The following is a 25,559-nucleotide window of genomic DNA, read 5'->3' on the forward strand; positions in this document are numbered from 1 at the left end:
AACATGGAGCACAGAGGTCAGGTCATCTGTGTCCAAAAGGGGTAATAGCTGGTGAACCAGTTGGAGCTGGAAAAAAGCACTCCTTGCCAAGGCCACCTGAGCCTCCAATGACAATCACAGCTCAGTGGGGCAGCCCTAGTGAATAAACCTCTTCTGCTTGAAACTCAACTGACGTGACATTAAACCCAGGTAAAAACAGGCACAGAGAAATGCTGGATGACCTTTATTTTTTTGAGTGGGCCATTGCAATTGATGCCTCGGTGCTGGGTTCCTTCTGCATGGAGAGAAATTAGTGGTGATGGGCTGATGTTTGAAGACCTTGTGCTGAAGCTCTGAGCATCTTTGGGAGGAGGGAGCGGTCGGAGGTTAGATCAAAATGAACTGGAGCATCACAGGGTTGGGTTGCAGAAGTGGAGGTGCCTTGAGGAGGGCCAGCAGCAGGCAGGAAGGACATGTTGCTATGACATAGCTACTGGGTGGTCTGGTGCAGGCTGATATACCTTAGGCTTGTCAGCATTTGCAATAGAATTAATTATCCCTTTCAAAAGAAGGGCTGCCTCCACTCCACTCCTATTTGTCTTTGGGGCACGTTTCCTGATTGTATGAATCACATCGTTCAATGCCCCCTGTTGGTAGCAAAGAGAAGATAGTTGATATCACGACCCAGCATCTGCAGACACCCTTCCTCACGTTACAAGTGTGGAGTGGAACCTTTGTCCCTCTGGTCAAGAGTGGAAGAGACTATCCTCTTCCACTGCAAACTGTACTCAGTGTTAGAGCATCTACCTTGCAGGCCAAAAAGCCCAAATTCAATCTACAATGGCATTCCCAGGTGTGCTTGCCGGGTCTCCTGTCCTAAACCTTGGAGATCTTTTGTTCCTCAGAGTGGACAATACCGAGCTATATGGACTGTCTCAGTATAAGGCAGGTTCCTCTGTTTCTCTTTAAACCACCCCTTTCTGAGAACCACAAAGACTAGGATTGTACTTGAGTTTGAGGGAAGGAATGTAGACCTAGGTCCTTCATGCCTATGGGACCGCCTCTCCTGGTATGCCCCATGGAGGACCTTAAGTAAAGGTAAAGGTACCCCTGCCCGTATGGGACAGTCGTGTCCGACTCTGGGGTTGTGTGCCCATCTCACTTAAGAGGCCGGGGGCCAGCGCTGTCCGAAGACACTTCCGGGTCACGTGGCCAGCGTGACAAGCTGCATCTGGCGAGCCAACGCAGCACACGGAAACGCCGTTTACCTTCCCGCTAGTAAGTGGTCCCTATTTATCTACTTGCACCTGGGGGTGCTTTCGAACTGCTAGGTTGGCAGGCGCTGGGACCGAGCAACAGGAGCGCACCCCGCCGCGGGGATTCGAACCGCTGACCTGACGATCGGCAAGTCCTAGGCGCTGAGGTTTTACCCACAGCGCCACCCACGTCCCATGAAGGACCTTACGGTCCACAAATAGCAACATTTTGGAGGTCACGAGCCTCAAGGAGATTAGACTGACCTTGACAAGGACCAGGGCCTTTTCGGCCGGGGCCCCGGCCTGGTGGAACACTGTGTCACAAAACACCAGGGCCTTGCAGGATTTGACTTCTCTCTGCAGGGCCTGCAAGACGGAGCTGTTCTGCCAGGCCTTTGGTCGGGGTTCAGTCTGACTCCTCCTCCCCTTTCATAAGAACTTGCATGAAAGTGGCCTCCCAATTTTTCTCACAGACCCATATAAGTTCAGCAGAAACAGTTGGGCCTGGTGAGCATTTAAGATCCCCAACCCTAATCTGTGGGTTGCCATCTGATTGGATTTTATTTTGATCCTGATCTGATTTTAGGATGTATTTCAATTGTTTGCCTGATTTTATGTTAATGTGTTATATGTTTGATGTTAGCTGCTATGAGCCTGGATTTGGCCAGGGAGGGTGGGGTATAAATAATAATAATAATAATAATAATAATAATAATAATAATAATAATAATAATAATAATAATCTCAGTGTTATAACATCTGCTTTGCATGCAGAAGGTCCAAGGTACCAAAGACTGTGGTCTAAACCACTGAGCCTATTGGGCTTGCCAATCAGAAGGTTGGCATTTCAAATTCCTGTGACGGGATGAACTCCCGATGCTCTGTCCTCGCTCCTGCCAACCTAGCAGTTTGAAAGCACGCCAGTGCAAGTAGATAAATAGGTACCACTGCGGAGGGAAGGTAAATGGCATTTCTGTGTGCTCTGGTTTCCATCACAGTGTTCCGTTGCACCAGAAGCAGTTTAGTCATGCTGGCCACATGACCCAGAAAGCTCTCTGTGGACAAATGCCAGTTCCCTTGGGCTGAAAAACGAGATGAGCCCCACAACCCCATAGTTGCCTTTGACTGGGCCTAACCATCCAGGGGTCCTTTACCTTTACCTTTTACCTAATCCCTGGCATCTGCAGGTGGGGATAGAAAAGAGCCCTGACTGAACCCCTGGAGAGCTACAACCAGTCAATTCATAGATAACATTGAAGAACCAATTGTTCGACTTGGCAGAGGGCAGCTTTCTATGAGTTGTTGAGATTTAGTTGTTATTACCATTACCATAATTATTATTAATTATATTTATATCCTGCCCTTCCTCTGGGGCACCAAACAAAACAAGAGATAAATGAATTAACTCATCTAACAACATCTGAAAACAATTTCAGTTCAGATGCCACTGGTAGCAAGTGCTAGTCCTACACAGAGAAGACCCTACTCAGAGTAGATTCCTTGCAGTTAATGGACCTAAGATAGCCATGCCTCTTAACTTCAATGAGTCTACTCTGAGGAGGACAAGCATTGGATACCAACCTGTGTCTTAGGAGATCTGAGAGGAGTCCCACTAGACAGCAAGCAAAGGCCCATCTGGTGCAGTATCCTGTTCCCAGTGTGGCCATCCAGAAGTCCACAAGAAACCCACAAGCAGGACCTGAGCACATTGGAGGCCCCTTGGATGGCCATGTTCAGTTTGAAACAGCAGAATGACAACTCCTTGGCAACAGGATGGAGACCCCTTGTTAATATCAGTTCCTGGGAATCCCAAGTGTCTGGGAGAATGGCTGTTACCTTCAGGGCCTGCTTGTGGGCTTCTCCTTCAGTTGACTACTGTGAGAAGAGGATGCTGGACTAGATGGACCCCTGGCCTGATCCAGCTTCAGGGCTGTCCTTATATTCTTCTACTTACCGTCTTGCCCTGGGCTGAATCCTCAGCCTGGACCTCATCCAGAGCTATAATGGACCAGATCAGCAACACAGCAACAAAGAGGGTGATGGAGAACTTCATGATGGCTCCACGCTGGTCAATGGAGTGGTAGAGCTTCTCCTTTGGTCTGTTCTATCCCAGGTGATGGCACCAGCTCTTTATGTACCCTTTCCTCCATGAGCAAGGAAGAATCTGGGTTTGTGCCCGGCCACTTAGGTGATTTGTTTGTTTTTAATCAGGAGTGGCTTGGGTTGTAAGGTATTATTGGCTAGGGAGCAGGAACAAAGTTATTTGGAACACCATTTACCTCTGGTCTTGGCAGACATCTCTTTTCCACATGGCCAGTTTCAGAATTTGCTGGGGCCCTAATCGGTTATGAGGCTGTCATGGCTCAGATATTCCCTGGCCAATTAGGGGAAGAAAAACTGTACTGAACAGGGGGTTCCCTTCTATTTCCCCATCCCACAATATTTCCACTGCCACTAGGGTGATAATAACCTAAGAAATGCTCTGCTGGATCAGGCCAGTGGCCCATGCAGCTCAGCATCCCATCTTCACAGGGTCCAAGCCAGACCTGAGCACAAGAGCATTCTCTCTTCCTGGAAACCCAGGATGGGTTTCCTGGATGGGGGCTCAATTTTGTTGATGTAGATCAGCAAGTTAAGTAGAGGAGAATCTTTGGAGTTGGTTTTCAGGATGGTTCAGAAAAGGGCAGCCAAAATGTGGAAGGGAATAAAGTGACTCCCCTACAAGCAAAGGATGCCTCATTTGGGACTTTGGGGTTCATAGAAAAAGTGAGTAAGAGGTGATGGCAGGGAATGGACAGTGGAGGAGGAATGGTGGAGACCGCCTCCCCCTCCTCCTGAACTTTCCAGAGAAGAGGAAGTCAGTGGTCTGCGGAGGGCATAGCTCAGAGGCAGAGGAGGAGAGAAGCTGGGAAATAATGGGAGAGGAGCAGGAAGAAGAAGAAGCACCAGGGGAGAGATAGCTGACAGACTCAGAAAGCATGCCAGACCCCCCCTCCCAGAACCTGGAGGTCATTGAAAGTAGGAGAGCAGAGAGCTCAGAGGTAGAAGACACAGATCAGGCACCGTAGGAATGACGTATAAAGGGAGAGATGGAGGGGTGGGGCTTAACTTGGAGAAATGCCATTATCTAAGAAAGATGGCATTGCTATCTCTCTCTCTGTGAATACAGTGGTACCTCGGTTACATACGCTTCAGGTTACATACGCTTCAGGTTACACGCTCTGCTAACCCAGAAATAGTGCTTCAGGTTAAGAACTTTGCTTCAGGATTAGAACAGAAATCATGCTCTGGTGGTGTGGCATCAGCAGGAGGCCCCATTAGCTAAAGTGGTGCTTCAGGTTAAGAACAGTTTCAGGTTAAGAACGAACCTCCAGAATGAATTAAGTACTTAACCTGAGGTACCACTGTATTGTATAAAAGACTTGGTAAGAACTCTCCTTGTTTATCTAATACTTGGCTGCCTACCGCGGGAGGGATTGGATTCCCTGAAGCCTGACTGGTGACAATGATAGAAGCTCATAAAATTCCACATGGCATGGAGAAAGTGAACAGAGGAAAGCTTTTCTCCCTCTCTGATAATACTAGAACTCATGGGCCTCCACTCACTCCCACAGGAGGCACTGACCTAGGTAAAGGTAAAGGTAAAGGTAAAGGGACCCCTGACCATTAGGTCCAGTCGCAAACGACTCTGGGGTTGTGGCGCTCATTTCGCTTTATTGGCTGACGGAGCCGGCGTACAGCTTCCGGGTCATGTGGCCAGAATGACTAAGCCGCTTCTGGCGCACCAGAGCAGCACACGGAAACGCCGTTTACCTTCCTGCCGGAGCAGTACCTATTTATCTACTTGCACTTTGATGTGCTTTTGAACTGCTAGGTTGGCAGGAGCAGGGACTGAGCAACGGGAGCTCACCCTGTCGTGGGGATTCAAACCGACAACCTTCTGTTCAGCAAGCCCTAGGCTCAGTGGTTTAACACACAGCACCACCTGCGTCCCCGTTTGTATAAGGTGCTCCAACATTAAATAAAAATCATTTCCCCATCAGAGAAGAGGCTATAGTTTTGGGGGTGGCGGGATTTTTCACATGATAGATTACGGCTGTAATCTCTTTTTTTACAATGTTAACATTACAAATATTTCTTTGAGAGGTGGCTAGCAACTTCCTTAAGCATCTCGTCTGACTCCAGGTTTCAGAGAGCACCTGGCGAGTCTATCTTTTCATTAGTCAGGAAGCGCAAAATTCTGTTCCAGTCCAAAAATGAATACTTAAGAGGTATATTTAAGAGGTACATTAACTTTTCAACATGAAGGAGTACAGCAACTCTGTTGATATGTCTAAGGCTTATCCCCTTGTTGCTGTTCCAATCTCCAAGCTGCACAATGGCTTTTGCAGAGAAAGTACTGTACCTTTTGAGAATGTTTTGAACAGGTACATTAATTTTCCAAGAGTACATCAGCTCTGCTGCAGCAACAGTATGCAAGTTGTTTAATGAGCTTGGTAGGTTACTGGTGGGGAGTGACCTACACAGTGAAACATGCTGTTAACCAAGCCTAACTTATATTGTCCACATCATCCATATGGCAAAGTTGCCCTGAGGAGGACTTGGACCTAGATGACTCTCAAGACCTTAGTCACTCCTTCTCCACTATCCAGTTTTGAGGACGTGGCTCTTCCACTATCTTCAGACTCACTTGTAGTTTTGCCTGCTCCAGACATGCAGGAGGATGTGACTGCGGAATCAGCTGTGGATGCTTTTTGGGCATTGCAGACAGCTCTCCCAGAGGGGGTTCCTCCACAGGAGGAAAGCCTCCGCAGCCCTCTTAAGCCTTCATATGCCTCTTGTTCTTTTCTGAAGCAACATCTTCCATGCCTCTGCTAGCAGGGCCCATTGAGAGATCTGTAGGATCCTGATTTGCCTTTCTTTGCCAACCTCTCACAATTGCTCCCACCTCTGGGGTGAGTGCCAAGCCCCAGTAGAACAGTAGCAGAATTCTTTCAGGCTTTGGGGCTGATGTAGTCAATATGCTGCCTTCCAAATCCTTTGGAGAACAGCTCTCGGCATCTCTTTCCACGTAGCTTCTCCTACTGCACTACTGCACAGGAGGCTGTAACTTCAGAATCAGCCATGGACTATTTAAGGGTTGCAGATGACTCTTTTGGGAGGGTGTAGATGCTTCAGGAGAAAGTTTTTTTTTAGCAATTTCCCTCCTCCGACGCTGCATTTGTGAATGGTGTAAATCACATGCCTGTCTGAGAAGAGTGTGGGGAATGGAAGACAGTTTTATCTCTTCCGCTGTATGTACTTTTTTACTTGTGCCTGCTTGTTCTCTCAGAGCTGGAGAGAACGGACGCCATTATGCTTTTGTCTGTACATAGTGCCTGGATAGTGGAAAGGGGGGCACTGAGGACTTGGGAGTCATATAACTCCAAGTTCACCTCAGGTAAAGGGGCCCCTGACCATTAGGTCCAGTCGTGGCCGACTCTGGGGTTGCAGCGCTCATCTCGCTTTATTGGCCAAGGGATCTGGCGTACAGCTTCCGGGTCATGTGGCCAGCATGGCTAAGCCGCTTCTGGCGAACCAGAGCAGCGCACGGAAATGCCGTTTACCTTCCCGCCGCAGCAGTACCTATTTATCTACTTGCACTTTGACGTGCTTTCGAACTGCTAGGTTGGCAGGAGCAGGGACCGAGCAACAGGAGCTCCCCCATCAAGGGGATTCGAACCACCGACTTCTGATAAGCAAGTCCTAGGCTCTGTGATTTAACCCACAGCGCCACCCACGTCCTGCAATTATAAGTTAGGCTTGCGTCAGTGTCCTGGTCAGTCCACACCTGTACCCAACCAAGCGCATTATACAACCTGCATACTGTTCCTACAGCAGAGTTATTGTACCCATTAATGAGACTGTTGAAAAGTTAATGTACCTCTTAAGTATGTTGGGGAAGTAACATTGCTTATTTTTTTTTCAAAAGGACTGGGGAGCTGTGGCAAACTTTGCATGATGCAAATTTGGAGTCAGTATCAGAAATGTCTAAGCCAGGAAGGGTGAGACCCAGAGTGGAATGAACCAGACGAACAGTCAAGGAAGAGAATGGAGGAAATCTATTCAGCCCTGGCAAGGAACTCAGTGTTCCCCACACAAGATAGCCAATTGCTCTCCCTATTTCTGGTTTAAGGCCAGAAATAGGTAGCATCACCCAACAGATCTCAACAAGGGCTATATAAGGAAGGCAGAGCTCCACCTCAGGCAGAGCAGAGACAAGGAACGGCCCTTCCTCACCTCTATTCCTTTCTGCCAGCCGAAGGAGGAATTCCGAATCTGACCCATCATGAAGTTGTTGCCTATCCTGCTATCTGCAGCACTGCTGGTTTTGACTCTGAGCATTTCGGTTCAGGGCAAGGAGGATGACGGCGACACAGCTAAGAGACACACAGCTAAGAGACACACAGCTAAAGTGAAAGAGAAAAGTCACTTTGAAAATTTCAAGGCGCAGGTGGGTACAGGCAGTTCTGATGAGTTTGGGGAAGGATGGGAGCTCAGCGGTCGTGCTGCTTGCTTTGCATCCAGAAAATCCCAGTCCTACCCACAGAATCCTTAGGTAGGGCTGGATCCTAGGAGTGTTCACAGCTCTTGCCTCCCATCTGCCCTATGGCCTCAATCCAGGCAGGGTCTGAATCAGGCCTTGGGCCAATCTGGCAACTACTTGGCCTTTATCAGATATTATTTTTTATTAAATTTTCCAGTTATAGAATTTCCACAAATAAACACCCACCAATAAAACAAAATAATACACCAACTTCCCTTCTTCTCCTTCCATGGTTCTTTTAAGTTTCCCATTCTTACTGCATATTCTATTCCAACCATCTAATTTCCCCTCCTTTTCATGTTACCTCAAACAAAATTGTAACTGTTGAATTCACATTAATCTTGCTCATGTTTTCACTTGCTTTCACTTATTTCCCACATATTCCACACACAAAAATCATTCCTCTTTATAAACTCAATCATCTTGTTCTCTTACCCTGCTAGTTAAGCCTGCTAACTCTGCATACACCATCATTTTTAGCTGCCATTCCTCCTTTCTTGGGACCTCTCCCATCCTCCATTTCTGAGCTTACAAAATCTGAGTTGCTGTAGTTGCATATATAAATCTGCTCTTCTGGCCCCTGGGAGCCTCTGTCTGTACCATTCCCTAAAGGAATGCCTCTGGTCCTCTGCCCAATTTTATTATAAGTCATTTCCCAAGCAACTGCTTGTTCTGTCCTGGATTTGTTCCTGCAGTAGAATAATAAAATCATAGAACTGCAGAGTTGGAAGGGAATCCAGGTGTCATCTGGTCCAATCCCGTGCGATGCAGGAATCACAGCTAAGACATCCCTAGCAGATGGCCATCCAAACTCTGTTTGAAACTCTCCAAGGAAGGAGAGTCTGCCACCTTCTGAGCTAGTACGTTCCACTGTAGTTCGGTGCTTGTGCTGACGAAAGGTAGAGGGGGATCACTTTTGAAGTGTGCACCTTTGCAAGCTGTTTGGCAAAGGCACCCATCTTGCCTTGTCCATGCCATTCCTATGCAAGGGGCTTCTCTGCAGGGCTTGCCTCTGTAAGTGTTTCAGAGGTTCTGCCTCACCTTCCTGCCTGAAGCCTACTCTGCCCTGAGAGTCATGGATGACCCTGGGGCATCCACATATGCCCGATTTGAATCAGGCCTTGGCAGAATCCAGCTCCCAAAGGAGCCCACGACCACTTTTCTCAGCCTACCACACTGACCTTCCAAATGCAATTCTAACAGGGGTTCAGGGGGAGGGGTCCCCAGGCAGGCAGGTCAACGTAGGGAGTGTTGCTGATGGAATCAGGCCTCAACATCCCTTCTTCTTTCTCCAATCAGATGAGCAAAGCAATGTCAGCCTCAGCAGAGGCTGCAAAATACTTGGCCAAAGGGGCAAAAGCGAAATTTTCAGCAATAGTCCGAGGTGCAAAGGCGAAATTCAGTAATGTATTTGGGTAAAAAAAAGAGAGCGAGGGACAACCAACAAGCCGGTGAAACAGAAAACACCTTGTGTCTGATCTGTGCAGATGTGACTCTTTGGTACTTTCGCCAGCATCGTGGAATCAAAGATAGATCTCAAGATGAACCCCGACCTCTTTCCTCCACCAGGCCACCCACACATCGGAGACTCTCGGTTCTTATTGATTATGTTAAATTCCTCCTGTTATTGAGGTTTGGCGGAAGCTGCTTCCTTCACTTGCACAAACACAGAGACACACACTGCAATGAAGTGAGCCCACTCTGCCCCCTATCTCAATTGGCTTTTGTACCCTCTGCAGGGGAAGATGAGGAGTGGCCACAAATTTGCATCCACTCGTCACAGCCGTGGCACAAAAGGGGGCTTAAGGAGAGCTGTTTAATAGACACCTATGTACAACATCCATTTCTGTACCGTCCTAAACGGACAGCCATGCCTTTTAATGTAATTGAATGTCATGCAACTATAATATTATTTCTTTAAATTTATACGGTATAAATGAACGGTCATGTAATTAATTCATTAATCATGGTGGCAGCATTTTTGCTTTGTGTACTTAATAAAGAGAGTCTGTTTATTCCCACATTGCTTGCTTCAGTGTCTGCCTTCAAGGAGGGGGGGACCATTCTCAGCCCGATGACTGCATTCCCTTCTGGGTGACCGTATGATTTTACCTTTACAGACTAAGCTAGATTACACACACACACACACACACACACACACACACACACACAGACCTCCATCCAGGCAACCAAGAGGCATTATCAGAGTTGAGGACACATCCCAGCCAGACAAGAACACAAATAATAATAACAATGTTGTTGTTGTTTAGTTGTTTAGTCGGGTCCGACTCTTCATGACCTCATGGACCAGAGCACGGCAGGCACTCCTGTCTTCCACCACCTCCCACAGTTTGGTCAAACTCATGCTGGTAGCTTCGAGAACACTGTCCAACCATCTCGTCCTCTGCCGTCCCCTTCTCCTTGTGCCCTCCATCTTTCCCAACATCAGGGTCTTTTCCAGGGAGCCTTGTCTTCTCATGAGGTGGCCAAAGTATTGGAGCCTCAGCTTCACGATCTGCCCTTCTAGTGAGCAGTCAGGGCTGATTTCCTTCAGAATGGAAATTAATAATAATAATAATAATAATAATAATAATAATAATAATAATAATAATTTATTTATACCCTGCCCATCTGGCTGGTTTTCCCCAGCCACTCTGGGCAGCTCCCAACAGAATATTAAAAACACAATACAGCATTAAACATTAAAAACTTCCCTAAACAGAGCTGCCTTCAGATGTCTTCTAAAAGTCAGAGAGTTGTTTGTTTCCTTGACATCTGATGGGAGGGTGTTCCACAGAGTGGGCACCACTACTGAGGAGGTCCTCTGCCTGGTTCCCTGTAACCTCACTTCTCCCAGTGAGGGAACCAGCAGAAGGCCCTCAGAGCTGGACCTCAGTGTCCGGGCTGAACGATAAGCGGTTCACTCGCTGCGAGAAGCCAAGTCACAGGGAAGCAGGCAGAGGGCCTTCTCGGTAGTGGCACCCGCCCTGTGGAACGGCCTCCCACCAGATGTCAAAGAGAAAAATAACTACCAAACTTTTAGAAGACATCTAAAGGCAGCCCTGTTTAGGGAAGCTTTTAATGTTTAATAGGTTATTGTATTTTAGTGTTTTGTTGGAAGCCGCCCCGGGGAAACCCAGCCAGATGGCCGGGGTATTAATAATAAATTATTATTATTATTATTAGTCATGATGGCTCGGCTCTGCCTCCATGGTCTAAGGCAGCAATGCTTCTGAGTACCAGTTACTGGAAACCTCAGGAGAAGAAGGTACTCTTGTACTCAAATCCTGCTTATGGGTTTCCCACAGACAACTGGTTTGCCACCATGAGAAGAGGATGCTGGACTAGATAGGTCCTTGACCTGATTCAGAAGGCTCTTCTTTTCTTCTGCTCTGGGAGAGACACGTCTTCAAGCCTGGACCTGGATAGTGGAGAAAGGGGCGCTGAGGACTGCTTGGTCATCTTAATCAAAGTCCTCCTGAGGGCAACACTGTGACATGGCTGTTGGGGACATAATAACTTATCTTGGTCAATTGCATGAGTACTAATCACTCCACACCAGTAACCAAAAAGTTCACAATGCAACTTGCATACTTTTCCTACAACAGAGCTACTCTATCCATTAATGATACTGCTGAAAAGTTAATATACCTCTTAAATAAGTAGGAGAATGTCCTTAATTTTTTAAAAAAGTTATTGTGGAATTTGGAACAACAATGCAGTGATGAGTTTCTAATTAGGATTTGAAAATCCTCTATAGTAACTTCCAGACTGGACTCTTGTGATTCTCCATACCTGAATTGAATAAAATAAAATAAATAAAATAAAATAAAATATAAAATAAAATAAAATAAAATAAAATAAAATAAAATAAAATAATAAAGGGTAGCTTCAGTGGGTTCAAGACATTCCTTTTGGAGCATTTTTCTAATGCACACATACAGTTTTATGAGATTGGTGGGGATGGGGAGAGAGAAGAAAAGGAGCTGTTGCAAAGAGTGTGAGCCAATTTCCTCACTGAGCTCAGAAACTGTGAAATTTGGGACGTGTGGGACCCAGAGCAGAATGAACTGAAGAAACAGTCAAGGAAGAGAATGGAGGAAATCCACTCAGCCCTGGCAAAGGCCTGAGTGTTCCCCACATCAGCATGAAATGGCTTATTGCCTTACTAAACTTCACTTAGTTTAAAGTAGGTAGCATCACCCATCTCAAACAGGTCTGTACAAAGAAGGCAGAGACAGGGGCAGAGGAAGGGGGTGCGGTGGGTGCGGGCCGCCCCGGGTGTCACCACGGAGGAGGGTGACAAAATGCCAGGCAGCACTCACTGAGGAGCACCACCTCAGACAGATCAGCGACAAGGGCCAGCTCTTCGTCACCTCTATTCGTCTATGCCATCCGAAGGAGGACACTTTGATTCTGATCCATCAGAAATGTGAGCATTTCAAGTCAGCGCAAGGTGAAGAACAAGAGTAGGAGCAAGTCTGAGGAGCAGGAATAGATTGAGGACAAAGACGAAGATGGGGGGAGTAATCAATTTTCTTGCAGTCACTAAGAACAAGGTGAGTAGAAGCAATGCTAAATGCAATATGTGTGTTTTTGGGAAGCATGGTAGAGCATCTGCCTTGCATTTAGAAAACCCCAGTTCAATCTCTGGAATCTCAAGGTAGTGCATAGATAGTCCTCTGTCTGAAGGTACGGAGAGTCGCTGACAATGCAGACAATAATGAACCAGATGAAACAACATGGTAAAAGCAGCTTGTTGTGTTCCTATGAACGGGGCCTTCAAAGCCTCCGCAATGTATTCAGCAGCGGTTTGTACAAGAAATGAACATATAAGATTGTGAGAGGCACACTCTTGTCTAGTATTATTATTGTTGTTGTTGTTATTAATAAACTTGTGGCACAAAAACTTATCCAAGCGATTCACAACATTCTTAAGAGTCCTTAAGCAAAGGCTTTGTGTTTGTGTGTGATACACGGCTGGTGTCTAGTGAGACTGATGGGGCAGAAGGCAGGGAGGCCCACAGAAACTGGAGCCACAGGCAAGGACAGGTGGTTCCAAATAATTCTAGTTTTCATAGAATCATAGAATTGTAGAGTTGGGTCATCTGGTTTAACCCCCTTGCAGTGCATGAATCACAGCTAAATAATCACTGGCAGATGGCCACCCAACCTCTGCTTCAAAACCACCAATGAAGGATTGTCCACCACCTCTTGAGGAAGTCCAGTCCACTGTCCAACAGCTCTTTCCACCAGAACGTTATTCCTAAAGTTGAGTTGGAATTTTGATCTATTGTTGTGGGGCCCCTAAAAGGCATGGGGCCCATAGGCTAGTGCCTGTTCTGCCTATTTGGTAATCTGGCACTGTACACAGCCACCCCCCCCCCATAGCATCAATCAGGGTGGGGGTGGTGGTTTCCAAATCAGAGCACCCTGCCCTGAACCAACCTGAGGGTCACTTGCACTGTTCTGGATTTGGAAGAAGTTTGGGGGCAGAACCATATTGAATCATAGAATGATAGAGTTGGAAGCGACCACAAGGGCCATCGAGTCCTACCCCCTGCCAAGCAGGAAACACCATCAGAGCACTCCTGACATATGGTTGTCAAGCCTCTGCTTAAAGACCTTCAAAGAAGGAGACTCCACCACACTCCTTGGCAGCAAATTCCACTGTTGAACAGCTCTTACTGTCAGGAAGTTCTTCCTAATGTTTAGGTGGAATCTTCTTTCTTGTAGTTTGGATCCATTGCTCCGTGTCCGCTTCTCTGGAGCAGCAGAAAACAACCTTTCTCCCTCCTCTATGTGACATCTGTCAGGGAACTGCCATCGGAAGAACAGGTGGTAGAAAGGCTCCAGGAGAATAGGAGAGACTCTGCAGCAGAAGAGGGAACCAGTAGGGGGAGAGCAGGAGCTCAAAGGGAAAGGGAGTCGGAGGGGAGGCTCTGGGATACTTCCAGTGAGAACAGTGAGGAGGTAACAAGACCCCCTTTAGGAACCCCCACCCCTCACCGGAAGCTGTCACGCAGAGAGTCCAGGAGGCGCATGTCCGTCAAACAGCTTTTATGTTGGAGTAAGTTCCGTAAACGCCCACTGTCGGATTCTACCAGCGACTGATGGAGTCATGCTTTGGGGGCTCCGTTAGAGACTTAGGTTGGCTGACCAGCCAAAACCCGGAGGGATCAAGCTTTACGCACAAGCACCTCATTATCCCATCACAGCAATCCGACAGTCTTTGAAAGCAGCTTGTGCAAGCAGAGGGCATCATGAGCGAACCAGCCGGAACCGGAGGAGCAGGAGCTGGAGCTGGAGCGGGTCCAAGCCTGGAAGAAAGGTACAGGGCGTTGGAGGTCCAGCTTGCGCTGCAAATGGCGAGGCTCGAGGAGAGGAGGGCTCAAGATGCGGATAAGGGGAAAACCACCCCACTTGCCAGAAAGGTGCCTGGATTGGTGCAGAAATTTGGGGGGGATCCCAGGAACTATCAAGCCTTTAGAACAGAGATGCAATATGCTCTCAATCTACTGTTTGATGACTTCCCCGATGAGAACTCTAGAGTGGCGTACGTTATTGGCCATCTAGAGGGAGGGGCGAAGGACTGGATTAGACCCCTGATGGCAGCCAACAATGAAATCTTAAAGGACACAAGGAAGTTTTTCCACGCCATGGACCTGATGTTTTCCAGCGAGATTGAGCAGGGAGTGGTGCGCAGGCAGTTAATGGCGTGTAAACAGGGGAGCCGATCTGTACGTGAGTACTGGACTGAGTTCACCATGTTGATATGTAGCACCCTGCTTGTGGTTAACGCTTAGCTGGAATGAAATATTCAACGCAGCAATAGAGAAATTAAAATAATAATTTATTTGTCAGACAAATAAATGAGAGGCACAGTGGTATATGGTTACCAAGCTCTGGCCTGGCCTCCTGCCATTCTGGCCAGCACTTATATTTCCTTAATCCAGCCCCCTTGCTCCTCCTTTGGCTGCCTCTGTCCAATCAGCCTGGTTGAAATTCCTATTGGCTGTTTGCTAGAACCAATCACAAAAGATACACCCATTTCCTTCTGTCCTTTTATGGGACACAAAGAGCTATATATTCTTCCATCTATAAATGACAAATAAGTAGTAATATATCTTACATGTGTCTCAACAAGGAATTGCTCTACAAGAACTGCGCAGCGTTCTTAGATGACGTCCTGGTGGACTCTGAAAATGAGGAGCAGCATGTGCGAGATGTAAGAGAGGTACTGAGCAAACTGCGAGAAAACCGGCTGTGGGTGAAACTGGAGAAGTGTCATACCAGGGAGGTGGAATTCCTGGGGTACCGGTTGTCTGACAAGGGATTGGCCATGGATCCCAGCAAGGTTCAAGCGGTACTGGAATGGAAAACACCAAAGACCAAGAAGGACGTGCAAAGGTTCCTGGGCTTCGGAAACTTCTATAGGAAGTTCATCAAAAACTTTGCCCATTTAACAGCGCCCATCACGGATTGTCTTAGCAGCAAGAAGAAATTTGTTTGGACGGAAGAAGCGCAGCGGGCGTTCGAACGCTTAAAGCAGGCGTTTGCGTCGGAAGAGCAACTTTTGCACGTGGATCTACAACAACCAATGAGAGTGGAGACTGACGCGTCAGACCGAGCGGTGGGGGCCGTGCTTCTCCAGCCGGGAAAAGATACGTCTGAATGGAGACCGTGTGCATTCTTCTCGCGGAAGTTGAACAAATCCGAGAGGAACTACACAGTATACGACCGAGAACTGCTCGCCATTCATGAAGCATTCCGGAAATGGCGGCACTTGCTGATTGGGGCGCAGCACAAGGTTCAAGTCAGAACTGATCACAAAAATCTGGAATACTGGAGAACAGCCCAAGTGCTGAACCAGAGACAAGTGAGATGGGCCCAGGAGTTCTCCAAATTCCACTTTGAAATTCGTTACGTGCCAGGCTCCGAGAACGTAAGGGCGGACGCTCTTTCCAGGAAACCTGAGTACTTAGAGGGGGAGGGAGCGCCTGAGGAAAGGCATGTAATCCCTGAGGACCGCTGGGTGTGTGGGGCGGCTTTGGTGGGGCAGAGGGAATTGATAGCGAGTACTGAGAACGATGAATACGCCCAAGAGAAACTAAGAGAACTCAGGAGGACAGAGGAGAACACAAGGGGGTTTGAAGAAAAGAACGGGGCGTTGTATTACAAAGGGGCACTGTACATACCCGATGGGGAACTGAGGGGCAGAGTACTAAAGCAGTTGCACGACAGCCCCACAGCGGGGCACTTCGGGCAGCACAAGACCATGTGGTTGGTTACCAGGGAGTTTTGGTGGCCCAAGGTGAGGGAGGACGTACGGGAATATGTCAGGGGGTGCGACAGGTGCCAGCGAGCGAAAGGGGAGAGGCTGGCACCGGCGGGGCTATTAGAACCCTTACCCACACCAGAACGGCCATGGGAGGCAGTATCCATAGATTTTATGACGGACCTGCCAAAATCCAAAGGCAAGACAGCGGTCATGGTGGTGGTAGATCTATTAACTAAGAAGTGTCATTTTATAGCCTGTTCACATGCGGTCACAGCGGAGGAAACCGCCAAGTTGTTTGTAGAGCATATTTTCAGGTTGCATGGCGCCCCCTTGAGGGTGGTCAGCGACAGAGGGAAACAGTTTACTTCCAGGTTCTGGAGGAAACTCATGAGCTTACTGCACGTGGAAATCAATTTTTCAACTGCCCGGCACCCAGAAACAAATGGGCAAGCGGAGAGGGCAAACGGGATTTTACAACAATACCTGAGGTGTTATGTTCAGGACAGAGAAAATGATTGGGTAGATAAGTTACCTCTGGCAGAATTTGCCTACAACAACGCGGAGAATGTGTCCACAGGGATGAGTCCCTTTCTGGCAAATTATGGGTGTCATCCCCGGGCTTTTCCAGGAGAGGGAGGGGAGAGGTGGAGCGTGCCGGCGGCGGAACATTTTGTTGAAGAGATGGAAGCGATCCACCGTCAGCTTCAACTCAACTTAGAGAAAGCCAAGGAAGAATATAAGAAGCAAGCAGACAGAAATAGGAGGGAAGGTGAAACTATAAGGGTGGGAAACCGGGTGTGGCTATCCACCCAAGGACTACCGTTCAAGGGAGGGAGTAAGAAATTGAGACCCAAAAGATTGGGACCCTTTGAGGTCATACAGCAGGTCAACCCAGTAGCATTCAAACTCAGATTGCCCAATCACATGAAATTGCACCCAGTATTTCACAGGTCATTACTGTCGCCGTACCGAGAGGGACGTGAGTGGGGGGAACGTGAGAGGGAGGTCACCCAAACGCCCGTGATAGAAGAGAGAGAACGTGACATGAACGTGGCAGGAATCATTGATTCCAAGTGGAAGGGGAATCAGGTGAAATATTTGGTAGAATGGGAGGGGGAAGTAGAGTCAGAAAACACATGGGTACCAGCAGAGGCAGTCAATGACGAGATTTTAATAGAAACGTTTCATAGGCGTTTCCCAAGGAAACCGCAGCCCGTGGCACGATTTAGAAGGGAACATTTCGGGACCACCGATGAGGAAGGGGAGTTTGAAGGGTTCCCAGAGTCAGGGGTGGATGAGGAAGCAGACTCCGACGAAGAAGAGGAAGACGGGGCAAGAGATGGTAAGCCGTGGCAAGAAGTGTTTGAATCCACGGACGACGAGGAGAGTTCCTTCAGGGGCTTTCCACCCTCACCGCCAGTGGGAGAGGAGGCGGGAGGGGGTGAAGGGGGCCCTGGGAGGGAGGTGGATGTCAGGGAACTGCCATCGGAAGAACAGGTGGTAGAAAGGCTCCAGGAGAATAGGAGAGACTCTGCAGCAGAAGAGGGAACCAGTAGGGGGAGAGCAGGAGCTCAAAGGGAAAGGGAGTCGGAGGGGAGGCTCTGGGATACTTCCAGTGACAACAGTGAGGAGGTAACAAGACCCCCTTTAGGAACCCCCACCCCTCGCCGGAAGCTGTCACGCAGAGAGTCCAGGAGGCGCATGTCCGTCAAACAGCTTTTATGTTGGAGTAAGTTCCGTAGACGCCCACTGTCGGATTCTACCAGCGACTGACGGAGTCATGCTTTGGGGGCTCCGTTAGAGACTTAGGTTGGCTGACCAGCCAAAACCCGGAGGGATCAAGCTTTACGCACAAGCAGCTCATTATCCCATCACAACTTTTATATATTTGAACATGGCTATCATATCACCCCTTAACCTCCTCTTCTCCAGGCTAAACATGCCCAGTTCCCTTAGCCGTTCCTCATAAGGCATCGTTTCCAGGCCTTTGACCATTTTGGTTGCCCTCTTCTGGACACGTCCCAGTTTGTCAGTGTCCTTCTTGAACTGTTGTGCCCAGAACTGGACACAGTACTCCAAGTGAGGTCTGACCAGAGCAGAATACAGTGGCACTATTACTTCCCTTGATCTAGATGCTATACTCCTATTGATGCAGCCCAGAACTGCATTGGCTTTTTTAGCTGCCGCGTCACACTGTTGGCTCATGTCAAGTTTGTGGTCAACCAAGACTCCTAGATCCTTTTCACATGTACTGCTCTCAAGCCAGGTGTCACCCATCTTGTATTTGTGCCTCTCATTTTTTTTGCCCAATATTGGATACAGCTCCCAAAGAAGCCCACTACCAGTTTTCTCAGCCTACTACACTGACCCTCCTGATGCAATCCTAAAAGGAGCTCAGGGAGTATGTTTTCTGGCAGGCAAGTCAAAGTAGAGAGGGTTCGAAAGCCACTGTCACAGAAGTTAAGCTTTCACTTTCCTTCTTCTTTCTGCAAATAGATGCTGGAAGCCTGGACGATCTCTAAAGCAGCTGCCAAGGGGGCAAAACAATAGTTGAAAGCCAAATGGAACCAGCTAGTGTGTTGCACTAGCTGAAAAAACAACAAGCTTGTGGAATTGGAAATGTTTCAAACCATGATTATGTTCCTCCTTGGCACTTTCACTGGGATTGTGGGATGAAAGATGGATCTAGAGATCATGTCCAACCTCTCTCTTCCAATGGATCACTCACCAACTAATACCCCACCTGTGCACCTGAGACTCTCGAGTTTTTGGTGATTATGGTGAATGCTTGCTTTTCTCAGGGTGGGTGGGCAGAAATGGTTTCCTTCACAATCACAAACACACTGCAGCGAAGTGAGCCTACTCTGCTACCTGAGATGCTGGCTCTCACAGGGTGATATTTGCCTCAGGGAAAGATTGAGGATGGCTCAAATCAAATATCTTTAATACGGTCAATGACCAGGAAGCAATTTATAAAAAATATGACATTATACGTAGTATTGTGCTACAAATAACAGTGGAAATATGGCCAATTCACAGAATTGGTGCTTATATTTATAACCAGGTTTCGACTTTTAAGGTTTTAAGAATTCAGTTCAAATGTCACTACTGTTTATTATCATTCCTTCAATGTTTACGATTTGAACTCCGTTGCTGACATCATTGCTCATCTTATTCTTGTTGCAATGTAACAATACTTTGCCACAGGCCTGTTGATTTCGGGCTCTTTGTCAGCTAAGAGGTGTCTGATATAGGTGTCGTCTGTACTACGAGATATTTTCCTCAGAATCGGCTCGATCAGCAATTTTCTTGAGTCTCGATATAATGGGCAGTATAAGATGACATGCCCGATGGTTTCGATTTCGTTGCTGTTACAGGGACGTAATCTTTGTTTGATCGGTATTTTGTTATATCTTCCCTCTAGAAGAGCTGAAGGGAGAGTGTTAAAGCGGGCCGATTGAGCATGGCTGTAGCTACCTAACCTTTGCCCACGGGTCACTGCAGCAGCAGAATGAGGGGCTTAACAGGAGCTGTTTGATCATTTGCCCCCCTTCTGTACAATCCTACATGGAAAACTAGGGACTTTAATATAACTGACTGAACATTAGCATAATGCAAAGATAGCAACCCTTGTTTCATTTTCTGTAGCAAAAACAATCAAATTATCAATCAATCAATCAATTATGGCAGCAGCAATAAAGCTTTCAATTATTTTGATTGATGCATTTTCCTGTCTTAATCTAGGCCGCTTCTGCACTTCTGAACTGAATGAGCAGGTAGAAACCTCCTCTTTAGCCCTACGAACATTTTGCTGCAGCAAGCAGGTGCACAGAAAATAAAAATAAACATAATGCATCTCTCGTGACACCCTAAAAAGTAACACATTTAAGGTGCCACATTTGCTTTTGCTCCAAGAAACCTTAGACCAGCGTGTTAGCCTTTATCGTGCTGCTTTGGGTTTTCATAGCAAGAGATTAACATGGCTACCCTTCTAGAAACAGAATAATAATAATAATAATTTATAATTTTGTTATTTATACCCTGCCCCAGCCACTCTGGGTGCCTCCCAACACACATAAAACATAATAAAAATCAAGTAACATTTCGGCAACATATTAAAAAGCTTACATTATGGAATCAACCAGGGTTTTTTTTTTGTTAAGTTTTTGTCATCAGACCCTTGGCTGGTTTTGTTACAACACATATCAACTCTGCTATTGTTAAGCAAGCAAGACACACGAACACTATCAAATAGCTAATGGGCAGTTTACAGACTTAGTCGAACACAACATACCATTCACATTTCTTTTAAAAAACAAAACAAAAACAAAGCAGCAACCCTTTAAAGCATTATTCTGTTAAAGTCCTGTACACAGAAGAAAATCCTGCACTGAAGGAGAGCAGGTCAGTGTGCTTGGAAAACAGCAAAGCAATATGAGCAAGGAGGACTTTGCATCCCTCGCGCTTGCCCTTTCCATCCTTGTGGATTCGAACCGCCGACCTTCCGATCGGCAAGCCCAAGAGGCTCAGTGGTTTAGACCACAGCACCCCCCGTGTTCCTGTGATGTGGGTTAGGCAGGGACTGATCCCAAGGTCAACCCTTCAAGATTGAGTGGAGATTTGAACCTTGATCTCCAGATTCTTGTCCAGCACTCTAACCACTGCACCACTCTGGCTCTCTTTTCCCATCATTGGAGGTACTGATATATTTCATCACATACCCAAGGTACTTTTCTATATAACCTTCCATTAAAATTGAAACCGGGCTCATATCTTCCCCATCCAACCATTGAATGCAATATTTTGAATGTGTAGCAATGTATGTGTCAGGGACTGGGCAGAGGAGGAATGGGGGCGACCATCTCCCCAGCTTGACCTTTCCAGGGAGGAGGAAGAGGAAGACAGTTTAGATTTACCACAGGGGTTGTAAATCTGCTCAGAAGCAGATGAGGGGAAAAGTTGGGAAATAATGGGAGAGGAGGAGGAGGAAGCACCAGGGGGGTGACAGCTGATGGACAGTGTCTTTAGAAAGCATTTCAGACCCACCCACCCCTCTCCCAGTACCTGGCGAGCCTTGAAAGTAGGAGAGCAAAACCTCAAAGACAGAGGGTGCATAGCAGCACCCGTAAGAGAGACGAATGAGAAAGTGGGAGAGATACAGGGTGAAGATTCACTCAGATCAATGCCATTTTCCAAGAGGCTGGGTTCTATAGCCTCTTTCTGTGAATATTGAATAGAAAGCGGATAGTAAGAACATTCCCTTGTCTTTGTACGTTCCTGGGCAACCAGCCGGGAGTCGCTCCCGGCAGCCTGACAGTATTGCTCGTGAGTTTCTCTAACAGCACTATGTAGGATCTTCCACACTCTTTCATGCCATCAGAACTTAAGAAGAACCTGGTCGCTCAAGTCCATCTGGCCCAGCATCCAATTCTCACAGTGGCTAACCAGTTGCCTCTGGGAACTCTGGAACCAAGATTTGAGTGTACTCATTCATATTGATGAGATAGGAGGGAGAGGCAAGATAAGAAAATGACTGGGGAGCTGTGGCAAATTGGGCGTGACCTGTGCACAGAAATTATCAATTTATCGAAGTGTGTGGGACCCAGAGCAGAACGAATTGGAGAAACAATCAAGGAAGAGAGTTGAGGAAATTCACTCAGCCTGGGCAATGAGCTCTGTGTTCAACATGCCAGCATGAACTGCCTAATTGTCTTTCTGAAAGGAACTTGGCTTTAGTCCAGAAGTAGGGTAGCATCACCCATTGAAGCTCAAACAAGGCTATATAAGGCAGGCAGGGAGCACCATCTCAGGCACAGCAGAGGCAAAGAGCAGCTCTTTCTTTCTTTTCCATTTTTTGCTGCTGCTGAAAGAGGATACTCCGATTCCAACCCATCATGAAGTTCTGGCCCATCTTCCTATCTGTAATGCTGCTGGTTCATACTACAGGTGTTTTGGGTAATGATGAATATCAGGCTGAGTTCCAGGGAAAGGTCAAAAGGATCAAGAAAAGTCTTGTGAGTAGACTAGTTGCATTTGCCATAGAACTGTAAAGTTGGAAGGGACCCCTGAGAGTCATTTAGTCCAACATCCTACAACACAGGAATCCTGCTACAGCTGTCCTGGGTCGGCTCAAACCACCTGCACTCCAAATCCATTCAACACTTAGTTCTATTGGGACAAAAGCACAGTGGGAGGAGGCTTACAGGCTGTATCATTCATTGGGTTGGTTTGAAGAGACCTGCAGGTGGAGGATGACTGAGGGTGACTGAGGTTAAGTTGGGCAGAGCCTTATTCAATGTGTGCCTATTGCATTGGATACAGACCATGAAAACGATGAGCAGTATACAATTTTTTTGCTGCAGTGCTCCAAAAAATAAAATTAAAATAAAAATTACTATCCAATGGGTATGCTCTGAACAAGATCATCATCATCATTATTTTCCAAGCCCCTCTCCTCATTTTTTATTTCATAAGCTTAGATTTTATTTATGCATTTAATGTTTTGATGTTTTAATGTTGTATTTTAATCTTGTTTTTCAAGTTTCATTTCAATCAACTTGTTTTTATTATTGGTTGTTAGCCGCCCTGAGCCCGGTCTTGGCTGGGGAGGGCGGGGTATAAATATTTTTTATAATTATTATTATTTGTCTGTGTATGTGCCAGTAGTGGCTGGTGCCCATTGCGACTGATGGGGCTGAAGACAGGAAGGCCAACGGTAAGGGAGCCAGAGCCAATGCATGCAGAACCCATTCCCCCCACTGCTGAGTTCTGCAAGGGGGAAAGCTCTGCACGAGTGGGGGTTGTAGTTAAGAAGCTGTCAGGTGAGAGTTGGCGGATGGCAGACTGAGGTTAATGGGGACATAATAATAATTTATTATTTGTACCCCACCCATCTGGTTGGGTTTCCCCAGCCACTCTGGGCGGCTTCCAACAAAGATAAAAGATACACTGAAATGTCACATATTAAAAACTTCCCTGAACAGGGCTGCCTTCAGATGTCTTCTGAATGTCAGGTAGTTGTTTATCGCTTTGACATCTGATGGGAGGGCGTTCCACAGGGCGGGCGCCACTACCGAGAAGGCCCTCTGCCTGGTTCCCTGTAACTTGGCCTCTCGCAGTGTAACCTGGCCTCTCACTCTGTTTGTTCTGTTGCAATAGCCTCCCCTGGTTTGCATGCTTACAGCATTGGATATAGCTCGAGTAAAACTATTGCCCATTTTCTTGGTCTAATTAGAGGACCTTCTTGATGCAATTTTTAAAGGGCTTCAGGTGATGAGCTCTCTCATAGGCAAGTCAATGTAGGAAGGGTTCAAAAGCACTGCTGCAGCTGTTTGGCCTTACCCTCTCTTCTTCTTCCTACAGCTTGATGGCTGGAATAAGATCGGAGTGCCTATTGTGGGGGCTTTTACTGATGTGGTCGAGAAAACACTGAAAACAGTGGAAATAATAAAAGGCATAGGAACTGGTCCAGAAGAAGAAATACCTGAGGAATCGTCCAATCCTTAGGGCAGATGTTCTTTCTGGGCACCTCAACCAAGAACCCCAGATTCAGCTACAAATCAGTTCCAACGTCTCTGCCCCATTGGACCCCCCCCCCACCTACAACCCACACATCTGAGGCTCTCAATTCTTCTGAATGATGTACTAATGAAGCAAGCCCCCAATGCAGCCCATCTCAACTGACTCTACCAGGACTGGCCATGGACCCTGCTCAAGGAATGGATGGGCATGGCCAGAGTTGTGTAATCTGCACCCCCATATCACAGTGGTGGCAGAAAGAGGGGCTTAATGGGAGCTGTTTAAAATTCACCTATCTACACACTCATTTCTGTAGAATCCTGCATTGGAAACTATCTTTGATATAGTTGCATATCATTAAATGCAATGTGAATAATGAAACATTCTTTGTTTGAATTATTGTTGTATAACCAATGATCAGATGATCGTATAATTACCTCAACAGTGGAAAAAGCTTTAAATAACTTTGATGTTTTCATTTTATTTCCACACCTGAAATGGCACCTGAACCTGGGTTACAGAATCACAGCTTGATCAGTTCAAGCCCCGCTCCCCTATTGGACACCCAGCTAATATACCACCCAAGAACTTGAGGCTCTCAATTCTTGTTGATTCAGAAGAGTTTGGATTTGATATCCCGCTTTATCACTAACCGAAGGAGTCTCAAAGCAGCTAATATTCTCCTTTCCCTTCCTCACCCACAACAAACACTCTGTGAGGTGAGTGGGGCTGAGAGACTTCAAAGAAGTGTGACTAGCCCAAGGTCACGCAGTAGCTGCATGTGGAGGAGCGGAGACATGAACCCGGTTCACCAGATTACGAGTCTATCGCTCTTAATCACTACACCACACTGGCTCTCTCTTTTTAGGGGGTTGAATATAGCTCTCTAACATGCACACAAGCTAAAATGAAAGAAGTCCACTCTGTTTTCTAGGCACATGTACACAATCATTTCTCTACAATCCTACATGTGAAACCATGCCCTTGGTATAATTAAATATAATGCAAATGTTTTTGGTCTCCTTTCGGTCTTTACAATGAAGAGAGGGAAAACTGGTTGTTAAAGTGTTTATGGTAGAGGGGAAAGCCTGATTTATGGTTGACAAAAAAGATTAAATAAACAAGGGAATTCTCAGTGAAAAAAAAATTATTTTTCTTTTTTTAAAAAAAATTCACTGAGAAACTGAAATAATTCAACCATTACTTCCTCCATGAGAAATAATATTGTTTTGACTGTGATCTTAAGGTGGAAATCTTAAGGCAGGGTTGGGACTTATAAAGAGACTGAGTTATTAATAGCAGTAAAACACTGAGTATGGCAAAGGTATCTTTGGCTGTCCCAGTGACTGTTGATATTGTTCGGCAGTTGATGCTGGGAAAATTTAAAATGTTCAGCTCAGCGTTTGATGAAAGAGGGAAACAAAATCTGAAAGATATGAAATTCCAAAAAAGCTGGCAGGACTGGATGAGGAAGAACTCACACACTGTCCATGCAACACAGTTGTGTACTCTGTAATGACTCTGCTGGAAAGTTAATGTACCTCTTAAATACATTGTGCAGAAATCACTGAGCAGCCTGGAGATTGGAACAGCAACAAGGTGATAAGCCTCACTGAGAGACTTCCGGAGGTGGCGCCATCGGCAATGGCGGATTCCCTCTAGTCTTGAGGGAGTAGCTCCGTGGAAATCGGGTCTTGCCGCTACGGCGAAGCAGGGACCCCTTCAAAAATCACAGGCGTGTGAAGCCTGTGACTGTGGGACTCGGCGGGCACCTTTAGCGCCCCCCCAATCTGCGAGGGAACCCTGCAAGGGGCTCCGAGCGAAACGGGGAGTCTGGGGCGGTGCTGAGAGTCAACTGCTTCTTCCGTGGAGTGAAGCCGCACAGCTGTTGCCGGAGAGCGCTGACCTTTTTCCTGTGACAATTCGGCTATTAACCAAC

General features: G+C 46.9%; 1 long non-coding RNA gene across 2 annotated transcripts; it reads right to left on the reverse strand.

Annotated features, from left to right (window-relative positions):
• Positions 1-244: 244 nt before the first annotated feature.
• Positions 245-23,715, reverse strand: LOC310849756. Of its 2 annotated transcripts, XR_014567061.1 has the most exons (4): positions 23,586-23,715; positions 11,183-11,322; positions 7,515-7,684; positions 490-626 (listed from the first exon to the last, which is right to left on the reverse strand). It is a non-coding gene; the product is annotated as an uncharacterized lncRNA (long non-coding RNA). The 2 variants fall into 2 exon arrangements; XR_014567060.1 differs by lacking the exon at positions 11,183-11,322 and having other exon boundaries at positions 245-626.
• Positions 23,716-25,559: the final 1,844 nt, after the last annotated feature.

The sequence above is a fragment of the Podarcis gaigeae genome, assembly GCF_964106915.1.
Source record: "Podarcis gaigeae genome assembly, chromosome: 8".
NCBI classification, from domain to species: Eukaryota; Metazoa; Chordata; class Lepidosauria; order Squamata; family Lacertidae; genus Podarcis; species Podarcis gaigeae.